The sequence below is a fragment of the Monodon monoceros genome, unplaced genomic scaffold (genome assembly GCF_005190385.1).
Source record: "Monodon monoceros isolate NGI ecotype Baffin Bay Population unplaced genomic scaffold, NGI_Narwhal_1 Super_Scaffold_11, whole genome shotgun sequence".
Lineage (NCBI taxonomy): Eukaryota > Metazoa > Chordata > Mammalia > Artiodactyla > Monodontidae > Monodon > Monodon monoceros.
Genome location: NW_021703767.1, coordinates 131979881 through 131996725, shown reverse-complemented (window position 1 = coordinate 131996725; position 16845 = coordinate 131979881). Strand labels below are relative to the sequence as shown.

At 39.9% G+C, this 16845-nt stretch overlaps 1 protein-coding gene across 1 annotated transcript in view; it reads left to right on the top strand.

Annotated features, from left to right (window-relative positions):
• Positions 1-5729: 5729 nt before the first annotated feature.
• The window catches only part of COL6A5 (collagen type VI alpha 5 chain), a 156388-nt gene continuing 145272 nt past the window's right edge, over positions 5730-16845 (top strand). The window contains exon 1 of the mRNA XM_029214229.1: positions 5730-5851. The gene's annotated coding sequence lies outside the window, so the exon portion shown is untranslated. The remainder of the gene's footprint in view (positions 5852-16845) is intronic.

Here is a 16845-nt window from a genome sequence, read left to right as displayed (position 1 = left end):
GTGCATGTATACTTTCGGACCATGTTTTTCTCCAGATATATGCCTAGGAGTGGGATTGCTGGATCATATGGTAGCTCTATTTTTAGTTTTTAAGGAACCAGCATACTGTTCTCCATAGTGGCTGTACCAATTTACATTCCCACCAACAGTGTAGAAGGGTTTCCTTCTCTCCACACCCGCTCCAGCGTTTATGGTTTGTGGATTTTTTGATGATAGCCATTCTGACCAGTGTAAGGTGAAATCTCATTATAGTTTTGATTCGCATTTTGCACCCCAGTGTTCATTGCAGCACTGTTTACAATAGCCAAGGCATGGAAGCAACCTAAAAGTCCATTCATAGAGGAATGGGTACAGAAGATATGGTACATATATACAATGGAATACTACTCAGCCATAAAAAGAACAAAATAATTCCATTTGCAACAACATGGATGGACCTAGATATTGTTATACTGAGTGAAGTAAGTCATACAGAGAAAGATAAATATTGTATGATATTGCTTATATGCAGAACCTAAAAAGAAATGATACAAATGAGCTTATTTACAAAACAGAAACAGACTCACAGACTTAGAGAAAAAACTTATGGTTACCAGGGGGGAAGGGTGGGGGAAAGGGATAGTTATGGAGTTTGGGATGACATGTACACACTGCTATATTTAAAATAACCAACAAGGGCCTACTATATAGCACAGGGAACTCTGCTTAATATTATGTAACAACCTAAATGGGAAAAGAATTTGAAAAAGAAGAGATACATGTATGTATGTATGTATCTATAAACAGCCAAGAATGGCTGTTTCCCGACCAATGTGCACACTTTGTGGGAAGGACAAGGTTTAAAGATGACTGAAACTTGGGATTCTAATGCCGCTGGAAGGCTCTTCCTCTCTTTTCTCTGTAGGTCAGCTCTAATCTTTAGACAGCCTCCTTTTACAGTGACTGGAATGTAGCTTCCATCAGCCTTCAGACACATTTATCTGCTGAGGAATGGAAACTCAGACTCTCTGAACCCAAGATCCTACGACTGGTCAAACTTGGGCCAAGGGTTATTCCCAGACCAAGAACTATGGCTAAGGAGGTGGGACCTTGAAAAAAATGCTAGTTCTCTTTGGAACTATGTAGATAGAATAAGTGTTTCCCAGGAGAGGGGAAGGGAATGTTTTTCTAAGTATTCAAAACAATAGATGTCCAGTATAGACATGAAAGTTAATTGTTATAATTTTTATATTATATTATTCCTGTCCAACAAAGTTTTAAAAAAGATATTTTACCTTTTTTTTTTTTTTTTTTTTGCGGTACTCGGGCCTCTCACTGTCGTGGCCTCTCCCGTTGCGGAGCACAGGCTCCGGATGCACAGGCTCAGCGGCCATGGCTCACAGGCCCAGCCGCTCCGTGGCATGTGGGATCTTCCCAGACCGGGTTACGAACCCCTGTCCCCTGCATCGGCAGGCGGACTCTCAACCACTGCACCACCAGGGAAGCCCTTACCATGTTTTTATTACTAAGACCAATGTAGAAAAACAAAACTGAAATTGGCTTTGGACTGTTTAGAAAGGCTCACAGCTATGATCCTTGCTGGATAAATCAAAGGAACTCGTGCTTTGAGGTTTGGGGCTTCTGCTACCCTGGGTACCCCTTTGCTGTTATCTTCATACTCACCCTTCTATCCAGGACACAAGAAGTTTCTTCTCACATCTGTTGCATATCTGAGATTTCCTAACCACCTAGGAAGGTAGGGGGTTGCCACTCATTTTACCAGGAACTCTTGGGATTTCTCCTAATTGTTTTTCTTGGAGATGGAGGTTTTCTTCTAATGAGACATGGTTCTCAGTATTCCAGAGTTGGACTCAGGACTCTCGCAGACCCAGCTTTCATGTCATGCTCTCATTAAGCCTTTATTGATTCTATTGCCCTCAACCATCCACCCAGTGTTGGCTTTGCCTTCCTCTGTGATGCTGTAACATGAAATAAACCTTGATTATGGTGTGCTCATCAACTGTTGAGGTCCCCCAGAAGACCACCAGAAAAACCAGTTGATCAAAATAGCTATTTAATCAGGTTTAATACAGTAAAGAAGAACACTATATTGACAATCTTACTAATGCCTCAGAGGGGAGTCAGGGCAGGTTATTCATAGGGTTTAGGTTCTGGGCTGGGTGAACATTAGGTGGGTTTGCCAGCCAGAGGACTGATTGGGTTTGAGAAGAATTTATGATATAATGTAGCTTTGGATCGGTAGATACCTAGAGACGACAGAGTTAAAGCAGGTCTTGCTGAGCAAGCTGGTTGGTATTGATAAGGAAGCTGGTTGATATTGGTAAGGAGGCTGGTTGGTATTAATAAGGAGGCTGGTTGGTATTGATGAGGAAGTTGGGTGGTATTGATACAGAAGCTGGTTTGTATTGATAAGAAAGCTGTTTTGCTTAGTCACAGTCTTGTCTTTTAGGAGCAAATATTTCCTGGAGCAAGTAGCTAAGTCATTTTTGCTTGTTCTCAGTATGGCTTAACATAGAGAAAGTATACCAGATTCCAGTATCATTAAATACAGGGACAGGAAAGTATGTTGGCTTTAGTTATCAACATTGCATTTTATTTATTGATAATTTTACCTAGTGGTATACAGGCATGACAGAGTGATATGGAGTCACTTTGTGAGAGAAGTGTTTCCTTTTACCCTGTTCTTTTAATAATTCTGATTGCACCAAGGAGAAAGTCAATCATGTTCATTTAAATCATCTCTGATCCAAAGTCATCTTGTGCACTTCTTGTACTGTAAACAGGTATGACCTTATGGGGCCTTCCCGGGACAAATCCCTCTCCCATACCCTCTGCTTTAGGCTCCCCTCTGAAATACCTAGGTAACAGTATCTGATTCATATTTCCTGAGTTTTTCAGATGCTAAAAACCACCACCAAATGGAAGGAATTAACTACTAGATGATCATGAGCATGTACCTCCCAGACCTTCTGGTATCGAAGGACTGATCAAGATCAAACAATCAGAGAACTGTGCACTTTTGAGCTGTCACATACCCTGGGACAACACTCTCTCACCTGGCTTTTAAAAATGCTTTGCTGAAACCCTTTGAGGAATTTGGGTTTTTTGAGCACAGGCCACCCATTCTCCTTGCACAGCCCGGAAATAAACCTTTCTCTGCTCTAAACTCTGATGCTTCGGTTTGTTTGGGCACTTGGACTTGTGTTCAGTAACAGTATGGGTCTCATATTTTTTGAAATATGTCAACACTTATCAGCGGGAATTAAGGGATGTAGAGTAGAAGACAGTTGCTATGACTCATTCTAATGTTATCTCCTTACTTAAAACAGTTGCAGAAATCCCAGACTGTAGAGGTTGGATAAAAGAAAAACAAATATAACTAATGATGAATTCTGGGAAAATATTTAATACCCTTTCCACAATTTTGAAATTCTGGATTTCTTTTCTTTTATTCAATATCAAAGCCAGATAAATGTAAATCCAAGTAGTCTATTTTCTGTGGTAAGTAATTGAAAACTTGGTGATTTTAGTGCCTAAATTCCTTCCAAAGTTTAGCTTAAAACTCCCACTTTCTGAAACATATTAATGTATCCTTAGTAGAACAAGTGTAATTCTCAACAGAGGACAAATTTTGCATTATAATTTCTTTAGGGAAAACCGTTGGTTCAATTTTACAAGCAGAGGGAGGAAAAGGAAATCTTGAATTCTGTGGAAAAGGCTGTCGATCCCAAAGCCACTTTTATATCATAGTGTGATTGTGAAACTTAAATTGTAATTGTACTACAAGTAAAAACATTCCTAAAATAGTACTTTCCAGAAAAGTTACTCAAAAAAGCCAACTTCCTGTTGACTCCAATGTTATTTGAATACTATTACACTAATTGTAAGGAAAGAACCCCACCCTTCTTCTGAAGTGAAATAGGCCTCCTTCCCTCCCGCGGGATTTCACTCTTGGTTGGAAAATAACATCTCAACTAATCAATCTTTGTCAACGGAGGGTGTATGTATGCTGCATGAGGGCCCAAATGAGAACTGCAAGGGTGCTTTGTTCCTATGCCACATTCTGACCTTCCAGCCCTCACCATCACTCTTTGTGTTTCCCTCTGGGGTGAGGGGCACATCCTTCATCAAAGACTGGATGGGGTCTGAGACTCATTGATACTAAAGGATGAGTCTTGGGGTGGGTGTGGAGAGCAGCTCAACGGGGGAAACCATTCTTTGGCATCTTGAGTTTTTTTCTGATTATGTTCTAGAAGTGATACTGGGTGGTTGTGTATCACTGTGGTGAGCATGGTCTGCCTTCCCCCACCAATTCTGCTTTTGTTGGGTTGTGTTCCTGGTTCTCAGTACATCTCCCGGGGGACTGCTGAGGGGGGTCATCTTTTACAGTCAGAACAGGTATGATGGGCAGTGCCAGGTACAGTGAATACTCAGCACACCTCCCAGCTCCCCAGCACACACACAAAAGGAAAACCTCGGGAAGGAGGAGCCAGGTGAGGCAGGAGGGGGTCCTGAACCCTGTGGGCCAGGATGAGACCTCCTCTCCAAACCAAACAGAAGTAGGCTCAAATCTGGCACTTTAGAGTGCTCTGTGTGGAGCACCCTGGGATCCTGACTGTACTAAGTAGATCCCAGAAGTCTAGGTCACCTTTAGCTTAGAGCAAATACACTGCCTTCTGAGGAAAACCATTGTTTCCCTTATTAGTAAAAAACAAAAAGAAAACCAGTCATTAGTTTACACATATTTGTGTTCCCTTTGTTAAAAGGGAAGGAAGTTGAAGGAGGGCTGTCAGGATTTTTTCTTTTATTAGGAAAAAATCCTGACAGCCCTCCTTCAACTTCCTTCTCTCCAACCTTCCAGCCCCATTCCTTCTGAGATGTACATGGAAACCTCTTAATTAACTTTGGAAGCAGTTCCAGAATCAAGAGACCTAGTGCCCCAGCGATCCTTGCTAAGCAAGGACCTGTTGACCTTTTAAACTTTCCTCTTGATCTTTTAATAAGCTTTCATCAGTGTAAGTAATTTCTGCATCTCTTCACGGACAACTCAGAAGCTGCCAGGCTAAGCGGTACGTGGATAGACTGAATTCAGCGGCACAAGCTGGTAACGTGTTTATCTATAAAATCTCAACTGTGAGTTCACGTCCGTGGAAGACAAACAAGCAAGCAAACAAGCCATTCATCTAAGAACAGGCAATGCTTTCCAAGTTCTTCATCGTGATCTCTGCGCGAAATTGCATCTTTATTAGTGTTGCCTGCCCCACCTCCCAACCCTGCCCTTGCTGGGAGCTGCTGGGGAGCTCCTGCTGCTTTAGCCCAGGTATGCTCTCTGCTCCCTCTCGGACCTCAGCTTCCCCCGGGACATCGCCCGCTCTAGGAAAGTTCTCTCGTCTTTTGCAAGCTGGCTTGGAGGAAACCCCTGAGTAAACCATTGAAGCCAAATGGAGAGTCCTCAGCCCAAGCAGTGACCTCAACTCAGCAGATAAAGATTGCCCTTGGTTTCTGAGAAACCGCCTTCTCAAGTTCTTTTTTGGCAACCCCTGGATTCCCCCCGAAACTGCTGGCCGCTGTGCACAGAGCCAACAGCTGGAGCGTCTCCGGACACACACAAGAAACCCAAGAGGAGTAAATAGCCCATCCCCCGGGGCGAGCCAGGCCAAGTTCACGGGTCAGGGCCATTTTTAAAGGGCCGCCCAGGGCACGAGGCGCTGGATACCACCTGCAGCAGAGCAGGGACCTGGCTCTGCTGCCGCACGCGGTTCCTGTGCCCAGGCGCTCGGCGCAGCCCTTGGGGAGCGGGGGGCGGGGCGTCTCCGCGGTTCCGAGGGGCCCTAAAGCCCGGCAAAGCTTGGTGAGTGCTGGGAGCGAAGGCTTGGGGCCTGAGGTGGGCGGAAGAGGGCTCTGAGGGCAGGGGTGTAGGCGTGAGTGCATTCTGGTGATTTTGCACCTGTAGAATGCCCAGACTCTAAGGCATTTTGCAAATTGAGACTAGGTTCTCAAAGGTTAGACTCTGAATCGGAAAGGATCTAATAGCAGTGCTATTCGATGTGTCCAAGGACAAGTAGCGGCTCCATCCACTGAGACCTAGTTAGAAATGCAAATTCATGGGCCCCACCCCACACCTGCTGAGCCTGAATCTCTGCGACGGGGCTCAGGATTGTGTGTGTTAACAAGTCCTCCTGGGGATTCTAATGCAGCTGAAGGGTTTTTCCTTTTTTAAACATCTTTACTGGAGTATAATTGCTTTACAATGGTGTGTTAGTTTCTGCTTTATAACAAAGTGAATCAGCTATACGTGTACATATATCCCCATATCCCCTCCCTCTTGTGACTTCCTCCCACCCTTCCTATCCCACCCCTCTAGGTAGTCACAAAGCATCCAGCTGATCTCCTTGTGCTATGTGGCTGCTTCCCACTAGCTATCTATTTTACATTTGGTAGTGTGTATATGTCAATGCCACTCTCTCACTTCGTTCCAGCTTACCCTTCCCCCTCTCCGTGTCCTCAAGTCTATTCTCTATGTCTGTGCCTTTATTCTTGTCCTGTCCCTAGGTTCTTCAGAACCTTTTTTTTTTGAAGATTCCATATATGTGTTAGCATACGGTATTTGTTTTTCTCTTTCTGGCTTATTTCACTCTGTATGACAGACCCTAGGTCCATCCACCTCACTACAAATAACTCAATTTCGTTTCTTTTTATGGCTGAGTAATATTCCATTGTATATATGTGCCATATCTTCTTTATCCATTCATCTGTTGATGGACACTTAGATTGCTTCCATGTCCTGGTTTTTGTAAATAGTGCAGCTAAACTTTGATAACCACTGACTTAGAGATCAATTGGGTCTAACACTTGGACCCCTCACCCCATGCAAGAACTCCCAAATAAACAGCAATGGGTGCACAGTGAGTCATAAGACGTTAGATATTGGGGTAGATTCAGATGCAGCATCATAAGAACTTTGAAACACTTACGGTTTGTGGGAATTTCTACTCTGTTTCAAACTGTGAGCTACCACCTCTGAAATTTCCTCAAAACATCACTCATCACTTTAACACACATTTCTGAGTTTCTACTATGTGTCAGGTTCCAAACAAGTTCTTTCAAAACGAAGGAGGGAGTTATCAGGTCTTAAAATCTCCAAACTGGTGGAATATTTTTTCTTTAACCAGGATCTTTGAAATTTGATGTAGTGTTTCATATCTCATTTTTATTTTGTTTTTTTTTTGGCATTTAAGTCCTCCTTCTGAAGTTAATTTTTGTTATTGTTGTTAACCCAGAATGCCAGAATACTTTGGAAGAGATGTCTTTAGTTTGTGAGTTCTGAACAAAATCTTAAAAAAAAAAATGATTCACGTGGGCAGGACATATTTTTGATCTTCTTTGATCTTCCTATTAGTTTGCGTAATACAAAGTAGAATTTTACAAGTAGAATAAATAGAGATCCTGAGATTTCTTATGAATCAAAGTGAGAGAGAAAATTTGTCACCTTCTCTGATGAACCCGATGCCAGAGCTAGCTACCTCATAGGAACTCTGAGAAGAAATCTGTTGTGTCCCCAGAAAGGGGAACCTGTAGAAACAAATATGGGTGCCATGTATACCCAAATTATGTGGTACGTCATTCTCCAAGGTTCTGAACAATCTTTACAGATGAGGCAGGTTCTTCTCCACTGCTGAGAACCTCACTCATGAAATATTCAATGATGAAGTTTCTGTGAATGGTTTGCTGTCAGTTGTGTTTTGTGTTATTCTTCTCCTTTGGTGGCTTAATTTAAATATTAAGTCTAAATCCACTACTGACTCATTCTGAGACTCTGGAGCAAATGCTCTGTATATTTCTCAGTTTTCCACTCTTCAGTGAGTGGATGCAGGATGTTTGGTTTTGATGTGGCACTTGCCAGCATTATTCCAAAGTAATATATCACCCCAGAGTTCCCTACCTGGTGTATGGTTACAACTTGACTCTTTATTAATAATATGTTAAAGCAGAGAAAATGCTTAATGCAATGATTATATAATTAATTATGTATGCACATTTTAAGTTAAAACATCTAAAATGCTTGTTCACAGATTTCAAAGGCTAACTAAATTCTCTTTGAAAACAGCTTTGGAAATGTTGGTAAAATTGGAAGCCATTGCTAAGAATGTCATGAGCTTGTGAAAATAAAGTTTGCTCCTGTAAATGTTCCTCAGAATCATGCCTGCACATGCTTGTTCATAAGTGCTCAAAGAATATATACTCAGTATCCTTCTGTAAGGAAGTATAAGATTTACAACATATGTCTTGTTTTCATATTATTTTATGTTGTGATTTTCCTCCTTCAAGTTCAAATCACCTTCCAAAAGGGAAGACTTTCTAATCCTGGAATATTTACCTAGAACCCTTTAGCTCTAATAGTGGAGGACAGAAATTCACTTGAGATGTGTACTTTTCATGGCATTGCAGTTTGCTTTGAGGATGCCCCTCTCTATCTCATAAGATCCTGATCCAGGTCCTCTCTGAGCAGGTGCAAAGGAGGAGGAAGTAGACACTGAGCAAAACTGGGACCTAAGATACAAACAAGACGCATGCTTACCTTATCAGGAAGAGCTAGCTGGCGATGCATGTGGCAGTTGCCAGCATTTTTGTCCCTCCTGTCAATCCCCATTGCCCGATGGTACTGCCCTAGATTCCTCTGCCTTGTTTGAATTCTGATTCTTCAAGCCACTCTTGGGGGCATACTGCAATTCAAGACTAGGTCTCTGAAAAGCCACTGTAAAATTCAACATTATTTGAAGGGCCAAGATTATACCTTGAGCCTTCTCCCTTAGTATAATTAACTAATTGTTATCTTGGATAATAAAGGACATGAAGAGACCAGAATAGTGAGAGGAGGGCCTTATAAACGTAGTGTAGTACAGTGGAGAGAATATCATCTTTGCAGTCAGAGAGACCTCAAGTTTTGGGGCAAGGTGTACCACCTCTCTGAGGCTCAGTTTCTTCATCAGTAGTATGGGTATAATTACAGTGCACAAAGACCTACCTTTCTGCTGGGTCATCCACATTCTGTGTATATTTCATTGGCTAACATTTGTTCCAAAGGAGATTTGGAAACGTGTTTTTGTAGCTGAGCATGTTGCCCATCCATCAATATAGAGGTTCTGTTGATAAAGAAAGAGGGAATAAAAAATAAAAAAAAAAGAAAGAGGGAATATTGGGTAATGGGTAGGCAACTAGAAATCTCTGCAACATAGATACAAGACAAGAACGGTTCTTTGGAGAAGAGCAAGTGACAGTGGTTGTGTTGGGTACATGTGTGTGCATTGAGGAATAGAAAGTGAGAGAGAAAGTGGGATAATAACAATTTTCTAGGCAACTAGGTGGCTTGAGGATGTTCCAGTCAAGCAGACAGGGCCTGAAATAGAAACACTTTGGGCATGATATTGTAGTAATAATGATATCTTGGTCTAGGTCTTGAAACAGTTTATTAAAATAATTCTATTTAAATCTCACAGTAATCCCAAAGGTTTTTTTTTTAAAGTAAATGTGTTTATTACCACTTCATTAATGAGGAAATTGAGGCTTAGAATTATTAAACCCTTGCCCAAGAGCACATGCCCAGTTAGTACAGAGCTACCACAGACCTTAGCTTTTCTGATACCCAGTTGATCTCCTTAATGGAGAAGGGACATGTTATAGAAGAAATTAGAGAATGAAGATGACTCTGCATACTTTATTTTAACCATTGCAATTAGGTAAGAAAAAAATTTGGAAAGAGGGAGATAACATAATCAAAATTTTCAAAGAGCATAATGATTTAAGAGCTCACCTACCTGGGAGCAAATCAACATTTCATCACTTACTAGCTGTGTGAACTTGTGTAAGGTACTTAACATCACTATCTTCTTCTGTCTTATGGGCAAGTGGTAGTACTGACCTCACAGACATGTTGTAAAGATAAAGACAAAGAACAGTGGACTGACACATAATAAGAGATATGTAAATGTTTGCTATTCAAGGTAGACCATAGCTAAGAGAAACAATTAAAAATTAATTGAGTTGAGATTGCTGACTACAAAATAAATCCAGAAAAAAATCAGTAGCTTCTCTATAAAGTAGTAACAAGCAGCTAAAATATAATGAGAGGAAAATATGTGTTCTCAATAGCAATAAACTACAAAATAGCTGAGAACCATAAATGTGAAATGTGTAGGACCAACTTCTGTTGAATCCTAACTTTACTCCCCTTGGGTTGTGCCCCAGCTCACCACCCACCCCAAACACACATTCAAAGGCTGCACAGAAAGCCCAAAACACCCAGTGTGGGTCTTATGCAAGATACTTTCAATAAAGAAGGAAGCATTTGTTATATGCAAAACAAAGGTTAAGAATTATTCTAGCAATGGACTTTCCTGGTGGTGCAATTACTCAGCCATAAAAAGAAACGAAATTGAGCTATTTGTAAAGAGGTGGATAGACCTAGAGTCTGTCATACAGAGTGAAGTAAGTCAGAAAGAAAAAGACAGATACCGTATGCTAACACATATATATGGAATTTAAGAAGAAAAAAAAATGTCATGAAGAACCTAGGGGTAAGACAGGAATAAAGACACAGACCTACTGGAGAACGGACTTGAGGATATGGGGAGGGGGAAGGGTGAGCTGTGACAGGGAGAGAGAGCGTCATGGACATATACACACTAACAAACGTAAGGTAGATAGCTAGTGGGAAGCATCCGCATGGCACAGGGATATTGACTCAGTGCTTTGTGACCACCTGGAGGTGTGGGATAGGGAGGGTGGGAGGGAGGGAGATGCAAGAGGGAAGAGATATAGGAACATATGTATATGTATAACTTATTCACTTTGTTACGGGGCAGAAACTAACACACCATTGTAAAGCAATTATACCCCAATAAAGATGTTAAAAAAAAAAAGAATCGAACTGCCAATGCAGGGGACACGGGTTCGAGCCCTAGTCCAGGAAGATCCCACATGCCACAAAGCAACTAAGCCCATGTGCCACAACTACTGAACCTGCACTCAAATTCCCACAAGCCACTACTACTGAGCCCCTGTGACACAACTACTGAAACCTGCGTGCCTAGAACCCATGCTCCACAACAAGAGAAGTCACTGCAATGAGAAACCAACACACTGCCAGGAAGAGTAACCCCCGCTGCCGCAACTAGAGAAAGCCTGTGTGCAGCAACGAAGGCCCAATGCAGCCAAAAATTTAAAAATATAAATAAATAAATTTTAAAAAAGAATTATTCCAGGAAACAGAAGAAAATTACTCCAAACTCTAAGGCATTAGAGAAAACAGGTTTTGTAAGAAAAAGGCTCAAAGAAATGCAAGAGATAATGAAAGGCAAAGCCAAGAAAAGCACAAAAGGAAAATAAAACCATTACAAAACCCAAACCCAAGTTAGAAACAGCTAAATATAAGTTGACCCTGTGGAAAATTGAGTTTTGACTTAGAGGACAGTTTTGGGAAAAATTTCACAGATTGCAGAGGATAAGGACAGAGGGAGAAAACAGGTTAAAGAGCGTAATAGTGATGGAAAACAAATAACAGAGAAACAGCATAGGACTATGTGGACTTTCCAGGAAAAAAAAAAGAGAGAGAGAGAGAAAGACCAAAAGGAAGTGAAAATAAATATAAAATATATTGCATTTCTTTGATCCCAAACTATCATTAATTTCAAGATGCACCATTGATTTACAAACAGTTTTCATGAGAATAAAAGGAAACAATAAATTATTAAATGAACATGTTACTTACAAGTTATTTCTCAGTTTGAGAAAGACTAAGTGTGAAAAAAATCATTTAATTGAAGAAATGAGTAATTAGATTAAAACTTTCCCAAAGTAAAAGAACATCTGAATTGGCAGATCAAAAGTCCCATTATGTTCCAGAAAAATGAAAAACAAATAAAGATTAGCATGGTGTTATTGAGGATAATGGATAATCTATCCAGGCAGAAAAATTAAAAATAAATTAGTCTAGCCATGTGAATTATCTCAGTAACATCAGATTCTGGAAGACAATACTCAGTGACAAAGAGCTAAGAGGGAAAATGAAATGGATGAGACCCAAGAATCTATAGCCACATTCTATATATGGCTTGTGTTCTATGTCTGTTAAATAGTACTGATTTAGATTGCTCTATATGGCAAGTTGAAAAGGTATCAGAAATACATTCTAAGTGTTGCCAGACTTCAGTATATATAACAATCCTTTGCTACTTAAACTGTTTTCAGAGGACAAGCATTCTTTAGGGGCTTGTTAAAAATGCCGAATCTCAGAATCCACTCCAGAGCTAATGAATCAGAGCCTGTGTTTAAAAAAGATGCCTAACACATATATACAATGGAATATTAGTCATAAAAAGAAAGGAAATTGAGTTACATGTAGTGAAGTGGATGGACCTAGAGTTTGTCATACAGAGTGAAGTAAAAGTCATAAAGAGAAAAACAAATACCATATGCTAACACATGTATATGGAATCTAAGAAAAAAAAAAGGTTCTGAAGAACGTAGAGACAGGACAGTAATAAAGAATCAGACATAGAGAATGGACTTGAGGACATGGGAAGTGGGAAGAGTAAGCTGGGACGAAGAGAGAGAGTGGCATGGACATATATACACTACCAAATGTAAAATAGATAGCTAGTGGGAAGCAGCCGCATAGCACAGGAACATCAGCTCAGTGCTTTGTGACCAGCTAGAGGGGTGGGATAGGGCGGGTGGGAGGGAGACGCAAGAGGGAGGAGATATGGGGATATATGTATAGCTGATTCACTTTGTTATAAAGCAGAAACTAACACACCATTGTAAAGCAATTATACTCCAATAAAGATGTTCAAAAATAAAATAAAATAAAATAAATGGAATACAAAAAAATAATTAATTAAAAAGATGCCCAATATCCAGATAAAACTATAAATCAAAAAGCTACATGCACCCCTATATTCATAGCATCACTATTCACAATAGCCAAAACATGGAAACAACCTAAATGTCCATCGACAGATGAGTGGATAAAGAAGATGTGGTATATATATACAATGGAATACTACTCAGCCATAAAAAAGAATGAAATAATGCCATTTGCAGCAACATGGATGGGCCTAGAGAATATCATACTAAGTGAAGTAAGTCAGACAAAGACAAATACCGAATGATATCATTTACATGTGGAATCTAAAATATGACAAAAATGAACCTATGTATGAAACAGAAATAGACTCACAGACATAGAGAACATACTTGTGGTTTCCAAGGTGGGCGGAGGGATGGAGTGGGAATTTGGGATTAGCAGGTGCACACTATTTTATACGATCCATTTTATACGATGGATAAAAAACAAGGTCCTACTGTATAGCACAGGGAATTATATTCAATATCCCATGATAAACCATAATGGAAATGAATGCAAAAAAGAATGAATATATATGTGTAACTGAATCACTTTGCTGTACGGCAGAAATTAATACAACATTGTTAATCAACTCTACTTCAATAAAAGAAATTAAAAAAAAAGATGTCCAGGTAATCCTTGTGCATATTAAAACTTGAGAAACACTGTCTTTTTTTTTTTTTTTTTGCGGTACACGGGCCTCTCCCTGTTGTGGCCTCTCCTGTTGTGGAGCACAGGCTCCGGACACGCAGGCTTAGCGGCCATGGCTCACGGGCCCAGCTGCTCCGCGGCATGTGGGATCTTCCTGAACCAGGGCACGAACCCGTGTCCCCTGCATCAGCAGGCGGACTCTCAACAACTGCGCCGCCAGGGAAGCCCCCCCGGGAAACACTGTCTTAATTAACCACTTCTTAAAAGTCACCCAGCCCAGCACTTCCTAAGTGATGTGTTGCAAGGACTGTGGGTTGTGCTGAGATACTGCTCTCCTTAGCCTGGGGTGGTGGGGTAGAAGGCCTTGGCCCTAAAGAACATTGTCATTTTCTGTGTATACCATGATCTATAATTGTGCTGTCCAATTAGGTAACCACTCACCATGTGTGGTCATTGAGCACCTGAAGCGTGATGAGTCTGAGCTGAGATGTGCTATATGCATAAAATATACACCAGACTTTGAGGGCTTAGTATGAAAAAAGAATGCAAAATGTCTCATTAATAATTTTTATATTGATAACACACTGAGATTATAATATTTTGGATATGTCAGGTTAAGTAAAATATATTATATAATTCCTTTCACCTATTTCTTTGCCAATGTGGCTACTAAAATTTTTTAAATTACTTATGTGGCTTGCATCCTATTTCTACTGGATGGTGCTGATCTGGTCAAAAAGAAGAACCAAAATAAAGAACCCAAGCATGTATGTGGACTTATAGAGTGCATTAATTCTTTTTAAACCTGGAAATAAATTTGAAATAATGATGGCACTGAGATCACAAAGTAAGAATTAATATCCTTGTGAGAAAAGCAGCAGTATAAAAAAACCTATAATTTAAAAGATATTTCCTGGTAATAGATTGGGAGACTCCCTTTGTCCTTACAAAATGGAGCAAAAGAATAAAGAAGAGGAAGGGAATGTAAGCAGACTAATTTATTTTAACATCTTTATTGGAGTATAATTGCTTTACAATGATGTATTAGTTTTTGCTGTATAACAAACTTAATCAGCTATATGTATACATATATCCCTATATTCCCTCCCTCTTGCCTCTCCCCCCCACCCTCCCTATCCCAACCCTCTAGGTGGTCACAAAGCACCAAGCTGATGTCCCTGTGCTATGTGGCTGCTTCCCACTAGCTACCTATTTTACATTTGGTACTGTATATATGTCCATGCCACTCTCTAACTTTGTCCCAGCTTACCTTTCCTCCTCCCCGTGTCCACAAGTCCATTTTCTATGTCTGCATCTTTATTCCTGTCTCCCCTAGGTTCTTCACAACCTTTTTTAGATTCTATATATATACGTGTTAGCATACGGTATTTGTTTTTCTCTTTCTGACTTACTTCACTCTGTATGACAGACTGTAGCTCCAACCACCACACTACAAATAACTCAATTTCATTTCCTTTTATGGCTGAGTAATATTCCATTGTATATATGGGCCACATCTTCTTTATCAATTCATCTGTCGATGGACATGTAGGTTGCTTCCATGTCCTGGTTATTGTAAATAGTGCTGCAATGAACATTGTGATACATGACTCTTTTTGGATTATGGTTTTCTCAGGGTATATGCCCAGTAGTGGGATTGCTGGGTTGTATGCTAGTTCTATTTTCAGTTTTTTAAGGAACCTCCATACTGTTCTCCATAGTGGCTGTATCAACTTACATTGCCACCAACAGTTCAAGAGGGTTCCCTTTCCCCACACCCTCACCAGCATTTATTGTTTGTAGAATTTTTTGATGATGGCCATTCTGACCAGTGCGAGGTGATACCTCATTGTAATTTTGATTTACATTTCTCTAATGATTAGTGATGTTGAGCATCCTTTCATGTGTTTGTTGGCAATCTGTGTATCTTCTTTGGAGAAATGTCTATTTAGGTCTTCTACCCATTTTTGGATTGGCTTGTTTGTTTTTTTAATATTGAGCTGCATGAACTCCTTGTAAATTTTGGAGATTAACCCTTTGTCAGTTGCTACATTTGCAAATATTTTCTCCCATTCTGAGGGTTGTTTCTTCATCTTGTTTATGGTTTCCTTTGCTTTGAAAAAGCTTTTAAGTTTCATTAGGTCCCATTTGTTTCTTTTTGTTTTTATTTCCATTTCTCTAGGAGGTGGGTCAAAAAGAATCCTGCTGTGATTTATGTCATAGAGTGTTCTGCCTATATTTCCCTCTAAGAGTTTTATAGTGTTTGGCCTTACATTTAAGTCTTTAATCCATCTTGAGTTTATTTTTGTGTATGGTGTTAGGGAGTGTTCTAATTTCATTTTTTTACATGTATCTGTCCAGTTTTCCCAGCACCACTTATTGAAGAGACTGTGTTTTCTCCATTGTACATTCTTGCCTCCTTTATCAAAACTAAGCTGACCATGTGTGCATGGTTTTATCTCTGGGCTTTCTATCCTGTTCCATTGATCTATATTTCTGGTTTTGTGCCAGTACCATACTGTCTTGATTACTGTAGATTTGTAGTATAGTCTGAAGTCAGGGAGCCTGATTCCTCCAGCTCCATTTTTCTTTCTCAAGACTGCTTTGGCTATTCGGGGTCTTTTGTGTTTCCATACAAATTGTGAAATTTTTGGTTCTAGTTCTGTGAAAATTGCCAGTGGTAGTTTGATACGGATTGCATTGAATCTGTAGATTGCTTTGGGTACTATAATCATTTTCACAATGTTGATTCTTCCAATCCAAGAACATGGTATATCTCTCCATCTGTTTGTATCATCTTTAATTTCTTGCATCAGTGTTTTATATTTTTCTGCATACAGGTCTTTTTCTCCTTAGGTAGGTTTATTCCTAGGTATTTTATTCTTTTTTTTACAATGCTAAATGGGAGTGTTTCATTAATTTCTCTTTCAGATTTTTTATCATTAGTGTATATGAATGTAAGAGATTTCTGTGTATTAATTTTGTATCCTGCTACTTTACCAAATTCATTGATTAGCTCTAGTAGTTTTCTGGTAGAGTCCTTAGGATTCTCTATGTATAGTATCATGTCATCTGCAAACAGTGACAGTTTTACTTCTTTTCCACTTTGGATTCCTTTTATTTCTTTTTCTTCTCTGCTGTAGCTAAAACTTCCAGAAGTATGTTGAATAATAGTGATGAGAGTGGGCAACCTTGTCTTGTTCCTGATCTTAGTGGAAATGGTTTCAGTTTTTCACCATTGAGAATGATGTTGTCTGTGGGTTTGTCATATATGGCCTTTATTATGTTGA